This window comes from Podarcis bocagei, assembly GCF_964188305.1.
Source record: "Podarcis bocagei genome assembly, chromosome: 13".
Taxonomy (NCBI): Eukaryota; Metazoa; Chordata; class Lepidosauria; order Squamata; family Lacertidae; genus Podarcis; species Podarcis bocagei.
This window is the reverse complement of record NC_138138.1, coordinates 10,863,538-10,880,370: the sequence shown is the minus strand read 5'-3', so window position 1 is coordinate 10,880,370 and position 16,833 is coordinate 10,863,538. Positions and strand designations below refer to the sequence as shown.

At 46.1% G+C, this 16,833-nt stretch overlaps 1 gene segment (V, D, J or C); it reads right to left on the bottom strand.

The window, feature by feature from the left end:
• Positions 1 to 11,450, bottom strand: part of LOC308571275 (Ig kappa chain V region Mem5-like) — a 30,930-nt gene extending 19,480 nt beyond the window's left edge. The window contains exons 1-2 of the V gene segment in view: positions 11,344 to 11,450; positions 10,699 to 10,996 (exon numbers count right to left, since the gene is read on the bottom strand).
• Positions 11,451 to 16,833: the final 5,383 nt, after the last annotated feature.

Below are 16,833 nucleotides of genomic sequence, written 5' to 3'. Positions count from 1 at the left end.
GGGCAGGGCCAAGAAAGGTTTGGGATTTCAGTTTTGGACGAGGTAGGCTGGGAAGAGTTAGTTATTAGTGTTAGCAAGGAGAAGGTGGAGGAAGAAAACACTATTTGGGATGGCTGGGACAAAGACACAGAGACCATGGCTCATTGCGTGGGCAGGTGGAGTCCCCCAAACCCTGGGCACCCCCCCCATGTGGAATAACGACTCAAGACAACATGCTATGGGATTAAATTGGCCACAATGTTATTATATTTCAGATGTGGGTAGACCTTGACTCAGGCACTGGGCGTTATCCCTCCCCGGGGATGTAGGGAACATCAGGGTTATCCGGGGGGGGGGGATAGGCCAGCTCTGGAGAACATATGTTCAAGCAGAGATAGCTGCCCCTGCTACACCGCCGTCACAGGGGAGAGCAATGACGACCTCTCGGCGTACGGTCAAAGCCTCCCCTCAGAAACACCTTTAACGGGGAACCCTGGTATCGCCGCTGCAAAGAGGAAGGGGGCGTGGGTCACCGCTGCACGTCCCCTCCCCCCATTCAGGATGATAGCCTAAAGGATTCTGCCCAAGGCCTGATACCGCCAAAGTTGTGACGTTTTGCTACGGGAAAGGCAAAACCTGCCAATGCAGGGGAATTCCTTTCTGGCCCTTCAACAGCGACCTTGACGTAGCAGTGCCCGCATACCTGTGAAGAAAAGGTTAACCTGCAAAATAAGACATTAACTGAGGGTGGGTAGGGTGGGAGAAGCTCTGGAGCCAACTGAGGATTCCCAGGTAAGATCCTCCCTCTATTGTGTGGGCAGGTAATTCCTCCCCTACCTGGCCTGGTCTCCCTGGCAACGCTTCCCCCAGGCGGGATTGGACAACTGACTGAGATAGGCGGAGACCTCCAGGTATCCCACCTGGGGGAAGGTGAAGCCAAGCCTGTGCTGATGGAGCCACACCGGGTCCAGGGGCTGCACGCGTCCACGCAAAGGGCGCCCCCCATTTAATGCGGGGAGCGGTCATTTCTCTGCTTGCAGACCCAAGCCTGCTGTGCTTATGAGAGAGCAAATGACCTTCTTGGCATCTAATGCTGGGATTCTCTTCCTTCAAGGCTCAGGTGTAAGTAAACCATATATGATAAAGACACCACAGTCTCTGCTGTGCCTCATGTGTTCAAAAGATAACACACGTCCTGGGTAACGCACGCCTGAGATCCCTGGCATCTCGCACCTCTCATGGATATTGAGATGGTATGTATCAATGTCATAACAGCACAGCATTCCTGTTTGACCTTCATTTCAAGGAAACCAAACCCGGAAGTTAGCACTGACACTCCTGGAGTCTCTCCCTGCTCAGAGATTGGGGTGAGTGCAACACATGCTTGAAATTGAGCTGGACAATTAACTTTTTAAAAATGAAAATAAAAATGCATATGCTCATGTGTGCATACTCTCACTCTCTCTTTCTTTCATAACATTTTATTAATTTCCCAACAATAATAAGAATAAAACAAACAGCAATAAAAACAAAAACAAGACTAAGCAGATTGACTTCTTTGGTTCCATTGTGTATCAATGTACTACATGTCCATTGTAAAGTTTTAACCATTTGAATCATAATAAAATTACCAGTAATCTTAAAACCCTGCCAATGTATTAACCTGGGTACATTGCTTCATGTGTGCATGTTCTCAGGCAGCGATCCTTGGTGTGAGAACAGTGCTCTTCTCAAAAGTTCACAAGTGCCCTGTGAAATGTTTTAAGGTAGAACGGGGGGGGGGGGGTGTTGAAGGGATTCATGCCTCATTGGCAGCTGCAAGGACATCCGGAGAAGTTACTGTTCAGAGAGTTTTGTGGTTCATTCGCACGTGACAGAGCTAAGAAGAGCCTACCTGCCCCCTGCTTAACAAGTGGCTGATATATCAGATGCAAGCTTCTGAGGAAGGGTTTATGTATTGCTTTGAATCACTGTGCAGAGGAAGGCGGTCGCTTTGCTGGCAGTAATAATCTCCAGCATCATCAGCTTCAAAGTTACTAATGGTGAAGGTGAAATATGTATCGTAGCCACTGCTGCTAAACCGATCCGGAACCCCACTTTGGCGTTTATGCTCTTCGGCGATGAGGAGTTTTGGAGGTTGTCCTGGTTTCTGCTGGTACCAGTTGATATCATCATCGATGTTGAGAACGGTCTGGCATTTAATTGTAACCATATCTCCAATGGATAGGGAGAGTGATTCTGGAGACTGAGTCAGCACCACAACGTCTCCTCTGGCATCTAGATATAGGGAGAAAAATCTATATGACTCCCCACATGATAACAGTTAGCACTGGAACAGTCTTTCAGAGAAATTAAGGCCAACAAGAAATCTTTGACAAATATCAAATACCAGATGCATTAAAAATAATCAAATCCATTTTAACTGTTCCTCTTACCTTGGATCCAGAGAAAGAGACTTATGGGGAAAAGCATTGAAATCTGCATGGTGTTCACTGCCTAGCCTTCAAGGTCCTAGCCAATGAAGCCCCAGAATGGCACCCAAGGATTTATTATCACTGTCCAGAGCTGATAGGAATGGAATATGGGTGGAGCAAAGCAAATGAGGGCAGCATATTATTTGCATTGCGAAACACTTTATTACTTCTGCTTCTTCAAACCTCACACTTCAAGGAAAGGGTGCCTGGTGGTCTTCGCTTGCATTATTGTCCTGTCCTGGTATTTCAGAGGGGCTGGGTCTTTTCACAGTCCTGAGGCCTTGATCCATGCAAACAACAACAAAAACAAAAACCCAACCCAACCAACCACCCTTCCTTTCCTTGAGTCAAGACCCATTTACAAGCAAGCTAAGTGCAGATGTTTGTGTGTGGTGTAGTGGTTAAGAGCGGTAGTCTCTTAATCTGGTGAACCGGGTTCGCTTCCCCGCTCCTCCACATGCAGCTGCTGGGTGACCTTGGGCTAGTCACACTTCTCTGAAGTCTCTCAGCCCCACTCAGCTCACAGAGTGTTTCTTGTGGGGGAAGAAGGGAAAGGAGAATGTTAGCCGCTTTGAGAATCCTTTGGGTAGTGATAAAGCGGGATATCAAGTCCAAACCACTACTATCCTCCTCCTCCTCCTCCTCCTCCTCCTCCTCCTCCTCCTTCTTCTTCTTCTTCTTCTTCTTCTTCTTCTTCTTCTTCTTCTTCTTCTAGGTAGACTCATAATCTGGTGAACTGGGTTTGATTCCCTGCTCCTCCACATGCAGCTGCTGGGTGACCTTGGGCTAGTCACACCTCTTTGAATTCTCTCAGCCTCACTCACCTCACAGAGTATTTGTTGTGGGCTGAAGAAGGGAAAGGAGAATGTTAGCCGCTTTGAGACTCCTTTGGGTAGTGATAAAGCGGGATATCAAGTCCAAACTCCTCCTCCTCCTCTTCTTCTTCTTAGCGGTGGACTCATAATCTGGTGAACCGGGTTCGCGTCTCCGCTCCTCCACATGCAGCTGCTGGGTGACCTTGGGCCAGTCACACTTCTCTGAAGTCTCTCAGCCCCACTCACCTCACAGAGTGTTTGTTGTGGGGGGAGGAAGGGAAAGGAGAATGTTAGCCGCTTTGAGACTCCTTCGGGTAGTGATAAAGCGGGATATCAAATCCAAACTCTTCTTCTTGTGTGCTGGTCTTGCTGCTGAGCCAGCATTTCATGTTGTAAAGAGAAATGAGGAAGGGAATTTCATTCTACGCTATCCATGACAATCGGCAGCTTAACCTGAAGTCCATGATAGGCACTGGAAAACAGATTGCCCAACAGATTGCTCAGTGCACCCTCAGACGCATCTACTCTACATCTCCACGTGTAATGGGTATGGGGTTGCTCGTGCGTAAGTTGCTGCCTCTCCTGGTTATGTTGCCTTGTTAAACCTTTCAGTCTGGACAGCCCTTCACTTCGTGGCTGCCTCAGTCGCTAGCAGAATGCGTCAGTGGGCGTTTCTTAAACCTTTTCCAACATAAAAGTTGTTTGACACCCAGTCTCCTCCTACTCTCTCTGCGCGGAAGTCTTCTGCGCAGGGTGGGCGTGGGTAGCGGAGGACCCGTGCTCTCCCCGCTGGTGTCTGGTGAAGAGTCCTGGAGCCCTCTCTCCGATTCCCCCATCAGCCCCTCTATATCCCTGGTGTTGCGCTGATTGGCTTCCCCATCTGCGGAGCTGCCTCTCTCCCTGCTGGGCCCTTCTCCAGCATCATTTGAGAGCCTTCCCTCCGCCTCTAGCTCTGATGTCAGTTCCCTGACACCACGTATGGCTGGGAAAACCTCCCAACTGAAGCTTCGGAGAGCTGCTGCCCCCCAGTGCAGGTGATACTAAACTAGATGGGCCCAATGGTCTGATTCAGGATAAACCAGTGTCCTATATTCCTGTCATCATCATAATTTATTACGGTCAAAGACCAGCATCGAAAAGCACAACTGGGACAGCTTTCACAAAAATAAAATAGACATGTAAAAGAGTGTACAACAACAGCTTAAAAATTAAAACCTAAGATAAGCACATATACACATGTTGTTGTTTAGTCATTTAGTTGTGTCTGACTCTTCGTGACCCCATGGACCAGAGCACGCCAGACACTCCTGTCTTCGCATATACACATAAAGACCTAAAAATTTGTGCAATACAAATTGGCCCTGACACCCTGGAGGGCGACTTCGACTGTTTTCCCGGCGAACTAATTTGTTTCCGGGGGTGGTCTGCGCCTGCAAATCTGCGTGCAGAATCTGGCGACCATCCAGGTCGTCTTGTGGTCTTTGCCTAAGGGGAGAAAATTGAGTTTGGACTTATCTGGAAGGTCAGCAAGCCTCACCAGCAGGGGGTCAATGGTATCTCTGCGTACCACGTCATAAAAAGGACATCTAAAAAAATAAATGTTCGGGGCCTCCTATTTCCCCTAATGGGCAGGTGCAAAGTCTCCGAGCATACGGGACTTTTCCAAATGCTCCTTCCAAAACCGGCGAGGGCAAGGCCAAGCTTCTGGCTAGAGTAAAGACCCTTCTTATGTTTCTTGATACAAGAAAATAGAGGTATGCTGCCAGGGCCACAACATACCTCTCGTCCTGTTGTGTCTCTGTGTCCGTGATTCTTTGCCTGACCACAGATCTTGCTTGGCCCAGGCCCAAGTTTAGAAGGGCTTGAGGAGCAAAGCCCAGTTTCTGGAGAGTATTCAGACCTGCTGTCTGCCAGCCAGACTTGAACCTATTCCTGTCTTTGACACCATGTTATAGTGACACTGCAACTCCCATTGCTGACAACATAACAATTACAGTGGTACCTCAGGTTAAGAACTTACCCTTATTTTTTGCTCCATAGGACGCACACACATTTCCCCTCAAAAATTCCCCTCAAAAATTGAGGGGAAATGTGTGTGCGTCCTATGGAGCGAATGCAGGCTCCTTGGCTTCAGTGATAACAACGCTAAGCCTCCGAAGACACTGCCAAGGCTACGTGACCATGCCAATATTATACAGCATCACGCCAAGGTAAGCTGGGGAACCACCAAAAGAAGAGGGTTCAAAGGAAGAAGGCTTAGAGCCTGGGGAGTGGTGAGGAGACAATGACGAGTGGTCAGATGGAGAAGACGGGGAGGACTGGAAAGAGGAGGTGTCGGATGTGGAGGTGGCAACAGGGCTGAGTGAGCTGGGAGAGTCTGTGGCAGACAGAAGTCCAGAATCAGACTCAAAGGCAGAAAATGAAGCAGGATGGGAGGAAAGAGGCCAAGAGTGAGGCTGGTGAAGAAGCCAAGGTGTCTCCTGCTGATGCAAGCTCCCCTCTTTGCAGTCTCCCAGAAGCAGGAGAGGCATGAAAAGGGTGGAACAGAGATATTGGCTATGTGCAGAAGCAGTCTCCAGTGGCTTGGGGAAAACCTTGGAGAGGAGGAGACTTAAACAGCTGCAGAGAGTTGGGGACCTTCAGTCTCAGCAGCTGCTTCATGGGAGCAAGACCTTCCAAGGATAGGTGGCTGTGCTCTTTCGGCCTGACACTCTGCGAGGTCTGTGCAGATTGGGTTTTTGCTAATAAAGAGTTAACGCCAACTCACGTGGTGTGATTTACTGCCAGCTTGTTCATGCCTGACAATATACCACCCCAACATCTCTCTCTCTCTCTGTGTGTGTATACGCACTAAAATTGAATAAGCCTCTTGGATTAACAAACAAGATGGCACCAACCACTGATTGGTTGGCGTGATCATTAGACTTTTGAAAATATGTGCCACAAAGCCAGGATGACCTGTGATTAGAAATGGAAGGTATTTTCAATTTCTTCTCTCTCTGCTTCTCAGTTTTCCAACCATGAATTCAGTTCTTCACGCTGCTGAAGCAATTAAAAAATAATAATTATTGAAGATTTTCTCAATTTACAAAAGTACACGCCTTGTCTCTCTTTTCAGGTTGTACATTTGTTCTCACAAATCAGTTACATTTGTTGTGAGACATTAGAAGGGGGGGAGGGAGAGGATGACCTGAAGCAATATGAGAACCTTCCTTTTTTTTTTTAAGAAAAAGGAAATGGAAATTCCTCAGCTTTTTGTTGTAAATTTCTCCCCATTAATATATTTTTGCATACAGTTTTGACTAATGTACACACTTTTGCTAGCAATTTTTCCTGACCAAAATGCATTTTTGCATGTTGTTTTCACTTTTATGTTAATTTTATTCTCACTTTCCCCTAATATATGCTTTGTTTTGGTGGGAGAAATTCACGGGGGAAATTCTGCGTGAATTTCTGCTTGTGTCACTGTTTTCACATAGTTCAGGAAAGTGCAAATCTGGTAAATTCGCCTTTAAATAAGAACTGAATCTAATTTATCCCCCATCCTAACCTGCGAGAAAAACTGAGTCTCAGTTCAGAAACTGATGCCCAATATGAATTGGGGCAATTATGCAACCCCAAATATCAACACATGACATGCAACACAGAACATGGAAGCTTTTGAGTGCTCCAGAACTCTTCTTCGGATTTAGGTTAGGAGAGAGGTACTGGATTCATCCATATCACTCTCTGTCAATGTAATCCAAGTCTGACAGGGCTCAAAAGGGTATTTGCCAGGGGTTCCTCGCTTTTGCTGTTGCTGATAGTGCCAGGGATGTAACCTGGAACAATCTGACTTGGAAAAAGATGCTCTACCGCAGAATGCTGCTGTTGCTGCAGAGCACCCACAGTAATTCCTTCCTTCCTTCTGTCTTAGGCCACTGAGCTGGTTTTTGTACTGAAGTGTATCACTGTGGAGAGGATAGCTGTTGTATTGGCCACAGTAGTATTCCCCTTCGTCCTCGGCACGTACACCGTTGATAGTGAAGGAGAAGTCGTTGCCGCTTTGGCTGCCACTGAAGCGATCAGGGGTCCCTTCAAAACGGGTTGAACCCCCATAAATCAGTAGCTTGGGGTTCTGACCTGATTTAAACTGATATAAGGCCATATAGTTACTGACAGAAGAGGCAGCTTTGCACTGGATTGTCACTCTGTCCCCAGGACTTGCCTGTAAAGAAGGCGGTGTCTGAGTGATGACAATCTGCCCACTGGATTCTGGAAGGAGAGGCATAAAACAAGTTAGTGGATCTGCAACATTTGCCTTAAAAATTCAGAGAGAAGAACGCAGCTCTTCAAAGTTACCCGCAAAGAAACTGGAGACCAGCCAAATTAAACAGATCCGGAACATGTTGCTGCTGCTGTGGATGACACTCTTTCTTGGCTTCCAGATATTATCACCACCAGGCAGCCCAGCTTCAGAATGACGGGGATAAAATTGGAGGAGTTATTAAGTGTCAGGGATGGAAATCTATGCAAATGACTTGAAGGGGTTCAAGGGATGAGAGTCCCTTCCCGTGGGGATTGTGCTTCAGGGCACAAGAAATGTCTGTGGTCGAGGTTCCAGCTCATGAAGCAGAGGGAACCACGAGGCACTGCAACCTTCCAACAGTTTAACTTCAGCCCCAAAGGCACACTGCCCCATTGCTGACCCACAGACAGCAGTAAATGAGAAGGCCTCACTTTCTGAAATACAAGACAGTGAGATCTGACCTGTTGAATTACAAAATAATTCATCTTTCCAGAAATAATATATTGCCTTGATATATTTTCAGGCCAGCTCCAGTTTTGTGCCTGAAGCAGTGACAATATCAGCCTAGGGTGTTGGGGAACCAGGGTTCAAATCCACTCAACTAAGGAGTGGACTGGGTGAGCTTGGGCTAATCACACTCTCTCACCCTGGCCAACCTCGCAAGATTGTTGTGAAGATATAATGGGGAGATGGAGAATTAAGCATGCTAGCCTCATCTCTTTGGAGGAAACGTGGTGTGTGGGTGTTAGAATAGAATAAATCCATCTTGGATAGCTCTTCAAGATGGCACTGAAGCTATGGTAGGTTGGAGCGACTGTTGGAACTACGCGAGTGTTGTCAAGACATGGCAACAGGTAGCTATGGTAACCTGTGACAAGGACTGGATATCACCTCAGAAACTGACAGCTGCTCTGGCACCTGCCCAAGTATCAATGAAAAGCTGCAGTCTGAGCAGCCGGCCACAGGGGATTTCTATGGGACGTGGTTGAGGTGTCAACCAGCAATCTCTAAAGTGCAGTCAATACAGTCTTCTAGTACAGTCATACCTTGGAAGTCGAACGGAATCCGTTCTGGAAGTCAGATCGGCTTCCAAAATATTTGGAAACCAAAGCACATCCTCTGATTGGCTGCAGTGAGCTCCTGCAGCCAATCGGAAGCTGTGCCGGATGTTCAGCTTCCAAAAATCGTTTGGATACCGGAACACTCACTTTCGGTTTTTGATCATTCGGGAGCCAAAACGTACAAGTTCCAAGGGGTTCAGCAACCAGGGTACAACTGTATACTCTGAGTGCAACTGCGCCTTCTCTTCCAAATACAATTCAGTTTGTGGCATTGAGTTGAGATTGGCAGAGAAGATGTCAGTTTCTGAACTAATATTCTCAGAGCCAGTGTGGTAAAGCCGTTAAAGAGTTTTGACTAATGTACATTGTTTTTCTGGCAACTTCCCCTAAGCAGAATGTGCTTTTGTATGTTATTCTCACTAGTATGTTGATTTGGTGCTTACTTTCCCCCAATATATACTTTTTTTGTATACGTGGTTTGGTGGGAGAAATTTATGGAAAATTCAGGTAAGTGCAGATTCTTAAGCATACTTGTGTTTCGGTTCTCATGTAGTTTGGGAAAGTGCTAATCTGGTAGGTTCACCTTTAAATATGAACCAAATCTAATGTATGCCCCCTCCTGCCCCGTGGCAATGACTGGGAACCAGTTCAGAAACTGACACCTGCTTTGCCACCTGTCAAAGTGGCAGCGAACACGCTGAAATCTGAACAACTGGCCACAGGGGATTTCTGTGAGACATGCTTGAAATGTCAGCTGGAAAGCTCAGAAGTACCATCAGTATGGTTTTTTAAAAAAATCATGTTAGCAGGCAGCATAACAATATACACAGTAGATGAAAAATAGCTTTCTGAATATGAATTGGGGCAGATAGGCAACCCCAAATGTCAACACATAACATGCAAGCAAGCTTTTGAGTGCTCCAGAAATGTTCTTCAAACTAGGTTAGGAGTAAGGAACTGGATCCGGCAGGTGAAGTTTTTAACACACACACACACCCCGTCCATGTACTCCAAGTCTGAGAGGACTCTCCAGCATTTTAGATCAGGGATCACATCCTTGTGCTGTAGCTGGAAATATCAGGGATTTAACCTGGAACCTTCTGTGGCGTTTGCCCTCCTATGTGTATGACATCATACTGGGTTCATAGGGAAAGGGTTAACTAATTGTAAAATGACTAACCAATGGGAACCCAGGGGGCAGAGTTAACTGTGTATAAGTTTTAAGCACAGAGGTTTTTAGGGAGTTAGAGTTGTTGAGTCTCTTGAACTTCCGATCAGAAGATTGGCGGTTCGAATCCCCATGACAGGGTGAGCTCCCGTTGCTCGGTCCCTGCTCCTGCTAACCTAGCAGTTTGAAAGCACGTCAAAGTGCAAGTAGATAAATAGGTACCACTCAGGCGGGAAGGTAAACGGCGTTTCCGTGCACTCCTTTGGTTCGCCAGAAGCGGCTTAGTCATGCTGGCCACATGACCCGGAAGCTGTACGCCGGCTCCCTCGGCCAATAAAGCGAAATGAGCGCTGCAACCCCAGTGTCGGTCACGACTGGACCTAACGGTCAGGGGTCCCTTTACTAGAGTTGTTGAGAAGACAGTCTGGAGTTAGAAGAGAAAGAGAAGATAAGTCTGTGGGTTGGACTAGTTTGCTGTGAGAGAGTAAGAGAATTTGTTAAGAGGAGCCAGTCAAACCATTGAGATAATCAGTCAGAAGGTATTGGGAAGGTATAGGCCGGTAAAGAAACTAAAGTTAAGATACTGACAGGAATATTGTCTGAGAAACCATAAACTTGTTAATGTTTGTAAAATAAACTTGTTTTTTTTTTGTTTGTTCACTTTTAACAACTGTCTGGACTCAGTGTTGTACCCAAGAGTAACAGGTTGGTGGCAGCGGGGAAGTGAGCACAGTTGTGGCACAGGGATCAATAGACCGTCAAACGTCCGGGGACCCTGTGTGATCGCCACACCTACTGACTTCAAAAAAGATGCTCGGCCAATGAATGCCGCTGATGCAGAACACCCACTGTCATTCCTTCCTGCCGTCTTAGGCCACCAAGCTGGTTTTTGTACTGAAGTGTATCACTGTGGAGTGGGAACTTCTGGCGCTGGAAACAGTGGTATTCTGCCTCGTCCTCAGCATGGACACCGTTGATTGTGAAGGAGAAGTCAGTGTTGCTGTGGCTGCCACTGAAACGATCCGGAGTCTCTCCAAAACGGCTTGAACCTGAATAAATCAGCACCTTGGGTTTCTGCCCTGGTTTAAACTGATAGAAGTCCATATTGCTGTTGACAGAAGAGGAAGCCCTACACAGGATGGTGACTCTGTCCCCAGGACTTGCCTGTAGGGAGGCTGGTGTCTGAGTGATGACAATCTGCCCTCTGGATTCTAGGAGGAGAGAAAAGAAGATGGTGAAGGCAGCCCATTTCCCAGAGAAACTCAGGAAGTACAACACTTCCCTTAAAACAGGGGTCAGCAACCTTTTTCAGCTGTGGGCTAGTCCACCGTCCCTCAGACCATGTGGTGGACCAGACTATATATTTTTTTTGGGGGGGGGGATGAACGAATTCCTATGCCCCACAAATAACCCAGAGATGCATTTTAAATAAAAGCACACATTCTACTCATGTAAAAACACGCTGATTCCTTGACCTTCCGCAGGCCAGATTGAGAAGTCGATTGGGCCACATCCGGCCCAACGGCTTTAGGTTGCCTACCCCGGCCATAAAACCTACCCTCAAAGAAACTTGAGACCAGCCAAATCAAACAAATCTGAAACATGATGCTGCTGTTCATGAAACCTTTCCCTTTCCCTCTGGGATATTCTCACCGCCAGACAACCCCTCCAGAACGACGGGGATAAAACTGGGGGAGTTATGAAGTGTCAAGGATGGAAATCTATGCAAACGAGTAGAAGAATGTCCCTCCCTGTGGGATTGTGCTTCAGGGCAGAATAAATGTCTGTGGTGGATGTTGCAACGCATGAAGCAGAAGAAAAGCAAGGGAGATTTCAAGCAAACTTAATTATATGCAGAGAGGGTCTCACCTCCTCAGATACAATCATCTTCATTAATGGATAATTTTTGGTCTAACAATTGTCTAGCACTGTCTATAGCATACTTATACTCATATGTAGGATTGATCATGCCAAAACCACACTTAGTCTACATAGCCTCTCTTCATTCTTTCATGTTTCCCCATTTTGCCGTCCATTAAGTGCATGCATTGTAAATATGCACAACTTTGTTCTATGTGCATGCCAAGAGATTAGCTTTCTCATATGTGCTCTGCAAATATGAACCATTGTGAAGTCTAGAACAGGCCTGGGGAACCAGAAAGGTGAGGGAACACAGACCCTCCAAGGGTCCCTTGCTTTCCAGGGACAGTCCTGGATTTCCAGAAACCATCCCAGTTTCTGATTTGATGCTGGCATATCCCGCTTTTCCTTAGGATGTCCCTGTTTCCATCAGAGGAATTTTGGCAGTTATGTGATCCCCAGAGTCAAGGACATAAGTAACTATACAAGCTTAGAAGACACCTGAAGGCAGCCCTGTACCACTTTAGCTAATGGGGCCTCCTGCTGCCGCTGCACCGCCGTGCGATTTCTGTTCTCATCGTCTGCAACCTGAAGCGTATGTAACCCGAGGTACCTCTGTATATATTCTGAATTTAATAATTTAATGGTACTACCGTACCTCGGGTTAACATACGCTTCAGGTTACAGACTCCGCTAACCCAGAAATAGTGCTTCAGGTTAAGAACTTTGCTTCAGGATGAGAACAGAAATCGTGCTCTGGTGGTGCGGCGGCAGCAGCAGCAGGAAGCCCCATTTGCTAAAGTGGTGCTTCAGGTTAAGAACAGTTTCAGGTTAAGTATGGACTTCCGGAATGAATTAAGTACTTAACCTGAGGTACCACTGTATAGGAAAGGTTTTAAATTTTTAATGTCTTATTATGTTTTTATACACAGTGGAACCTCAGTTGTCGAACATAATCCATTCCAGAAGACAGTTCGACTTCCAAAACGTTCAACCACCGACGCTCAATGGGCGGTTGGAGAATTCAATTGAAAAAATAGAGAAATGTGCCTTGGAAGCTGCTTGACTTCTGAGGTGTGTTTGAAAACCGAAGCATTCACTTCCGGGTTTTCGGCATTCAGCTTCCAAGACGTTCAACAGCCAAGACTTTTGAAAACCGAGGTTCCACTGTTGGAAGTCACCCAGGGTGGCTGTGGCAACACAGTCAGATGGCGGGGATATAAATATTCCAGCAACGACGACTACTGCTATGGAATAGGATGTCCCTATTTTGATCGGAGAAATGTTGGAAGGTATGGCAGGCATTGTCATGGCCAAAAAGCCCATAGGAACCCTCAGCCAAGGCAATAAGGAAGCATGCTGAGAATACAAATTTTGAATAAGGTTCTGTCAAAGACCTTTCGGTGGCATAATAGGTGAGAGAACATAACTGCTGTTTTCTGAGTGATAACTGTCCTAGGTTGCATTGCTCAGACAGCTTCCCATTGTTGGTGTTGGCTGTACTGTGAATGTATCTGTAGTAAGTAGGTTTTCGCCCACAACATATTCAGAGTCCAGTGTTTTAGTTGACACTTTGGCTGATTGGCAGAGCAGCTGTCAGTTCCTGAACTGATGTCCGGAGAGACAGTGCAGCGTAGCAGTTACAATATCAGCCTAGGAGCTGGGGGACTGGACTTCAAATCCCACTCAGCTAAAGTGGACGACCTCACAGGGTTGTTGTGAAGATACAACGGGGAGAGTGAGAATTAAGTGTGCTAGCCTGAACTCTTTGGAGGAAAGGTGGTGAGTGTTGAAATGGAAGAAAGCCATCTTGTCAAGACATGGCAACATGTAGCCGTGATGATGTGCGACGAGGACTGGATATCAGTTCAGAAACTGACAGCTGCTTTGTCACCTGCCAAAGTGGCAACGAAAACGCTGCGATCTGAGCAGGTGGCCACAGGGGATTTCTATGAGACACGGTTGAGGTGTCAGCTAGCAATCTCTAAAGTCCTGCCAATTCAGATATCAAGCACATTGGTAGGCAGCATGAGAGAAAAAAATAGGAAAAATCATTCTTTGAATAGGGAGTAATAATACTTGTAGCTATATGCCTAGAACCTAAATATCCTGGTTATGTGACATGCACAAAATTAAAGCCAAGTGTCATCCCATGTTGCCACGCCAGAGGATGGGAATTGCTCTTCATGCCAATGACATGAATATAAGATAGTCACCCCTGGACTCTCCTTTGCAAAGTCCATGCAACAAGGATGAGATGTAAATATTTGAAATATTGGGGGAGTTCAGGAAATAATCTGGATGTGAGAGTGCTTGTTGGCTTGCTTTGACTCAAGTATGCCCTGAATGTATATTTACAATTTAGAATCATGGCATCATGCATATTGTGATCTAAAAGCTCGACATGAAGGAAAAGGTCTGAAGTAAGACTGAACAGAAATTACAGGAAGCTCCAATATTGAGTATAAAACAACAATGCATGCTGGGAATATGATAGGCCAATATCAACTAAGGTACACTTGTTTATGGTTGATAATCCTTTGTTTCTTCAGTTTTCATAAATTAGTTGGAAAACAATATAATCTGTCCTGGGACAGTCTTGTCACGCAGTGCTTTTTTCTGGGGGGACAGACGCATACCCCTAAACATTTTGTGAATGAAGATTGAAGGGCAGTATTTCAATATGAGTAGGAAAATGAGAGTACCCCTAAACATTATTTTAGAAAAAAACACTGGTCTTGTGGTGATTTACCAAGTTCTCCCCCCTCCCTCTTTAAAATGTCTTTGCTTGCTTCTTTTCCCCTTCCGAAATAATTTTATGACAAAATCAGAATAAAAAAATGGGCCATCTTCTTGTGGCTCAGACATGGTCTGACATATAAAAATTATATGTCATATAATTTCAGTTAATAATAATAATAATAACAATAATAATAGGAGGAGTCTGAGGAAAAGGTGTGATCACCTGGAACAGTCAGGCCCAGGCTGTCTTCCTATTGGTTGATCTACAGAGCCATTGGTCCTCACCCCCTTTCTCATACTCCATTCCAGCCCCCTCGCATTCAGCAAACTGCAAGGGCGGTGCTGCTGCAACACACCCACTGCCATTCCTTCCTGCTGTCTTAGGCCACGAGCTGGTTTTTGTACTGAAGTGTATCACTGTGGAGAGGTGTGATGTGCTGGCCACAGTAATATACCCCAATGTCCTCAGCCTGGACATCGTTGATAGTGAAGGAGAAGTCGTTGCCGCTGTAGCTGCCACTGAAGCAATCAGGGGTCCCTTCAAAGCGGGTTGAACCCGAATGAATCAGTAGCTTGGGGTTCTGACCTGATTTAAACTGATATAAGGCCATATAACGGCCGACAGAAGAGGCAGCTTTGCACTGGATTGTCACTCTGTCCCCAGGACTTGCCTGTAAAGAAGCCGGTGTCTGAGTGATGATCTGCCCACTGGATTCTGGAAGGAGAGGCATAAAACAAGTTAGTGGATCTGCAACATTTGCCTTAAAAATTCAGAGAGAAAAACGCAGCTCTTCAAAGTTACCCGCAAAGAAACTGGAGGCCAGCCAAATCAAACAAATCCGTAACATGTTGCTGCTGCTGTGGATGACACTCTTTCTTGGCTCCCAGATATTATCACCACCAGGCAGCCCAGCTTCAGAATGACGGGGATAAAATTGGGGGAGTTATTAAGTGTCAGGGATGGAAATCTATGCAAATGACTTGAAGGGGTTCAAGGGATGAGAGTCCCTTCCCGTGGGGATTGTGCTTTAAGACAGAAGGAACCCAAGGAAGATACAGACAGCAATCAATGAGAAACATGAATGTGAAGATCTGAGATCCTGAATTACAAAATAGTTTTGCCTATCTGGAAAGAAAACGTTACGCAGAGATCATTTTCTGCTCCAGTTTCCTGCATAATAGATATTCCACCTTATATCTCACTCCATTAGAAGTAAAGGACACAATCCCAAATTCACTTACATGAATGCAAAGGAACGCCAGAATAGAGAAAATTTGCACCTGGTATATAAAAGGCAGCATATTTATATGGAAATACTACAGGAGGAAAATATGGGTTGGTAGTATTACTTGAGGCAGAGCATGGTTTTTGTCTCACCAGAAGGAAGACAGGTGTAGTTTAAGGTTTGAACTAGATATTTTGCTTAACAATACAGTGGTGCCTCGGGTTAAGTACTTAATTCGTTCCGGAGGTCCGTTCTTAACCTGAAACTGTTCTTAACCTGAAGCACCACTTTAGCTAATGGGGCCTCCTCCTGCTGCCATACCGCCAGAGCACAATTTCTGTTCTCATCCTGAAGCAATGTTCTTAACCCGAGGTAATATTTATGGGTTAGTGGAGTCTGTAACCTGAAGCGTATGTACCCCAAGGTACCACTGTATCAGCCATCAGTTGTTATAGCAGAAGCAAGGAGATAAAGGGGAGGAGGAACTAAATTCACAGTTCAGGAACGCTGTCCTGTAGTGGAGAGTACATTAACCCCTGAATGGCTTTCTCCTCTCAGTTCAGTGGATCTTGATTAAAGGTTGTTGCTTGTTCAAACATGATACCTACAAAGGTAAAGGGTAAAGGGACCCCCTGACCATTAGGTCCAGTCGTGACCGACTCTGGGGTTGCGGCGCTCATCTCGCTTTATTGGCTGAGGTAGCCGGCGTACAGCTTCCGGGTCATGTGGCCAGCATGACTAAGCCCCTTCTGGCGAACCAGAGCAAAGCACAGAAACACCGTTTGCCTCCCCGCCGGAGAAATACCTATTTATCTACTTGCACTTTGACGTGCTTTCGAACTTCTAGGTTGGCAGGAGCTGGGACTGAGCAGCAGGAGCTCACCACGTCGCGGGGATTCGAACCGCCGACCTTCTGATCGGGAAGTCCTAGGCTCTGTGATTTAACCCACAGCGCCACCCGCATCCCTATGATGAACTGTAATCCTCTGTAATCCCCTCTGGTGCCCTTGAGAGAAGCAGTGAGCTGTCTTGGCAACCCAAGCATCTCACAAAGTTACCCCTCTCCTGTCTTTTCAGGTCCTTAGTTCTCAGCTTAGGTCTTTCATTAATTGATAATTTTTTTTGTCCAGTTCTTGTTGAAATCTCAAATAATGTGTGGATTTCTCCATTAGAGCTGTATCTCCTCTCTTGAATTGATACTCAGAGAGCCAGGGCACTGT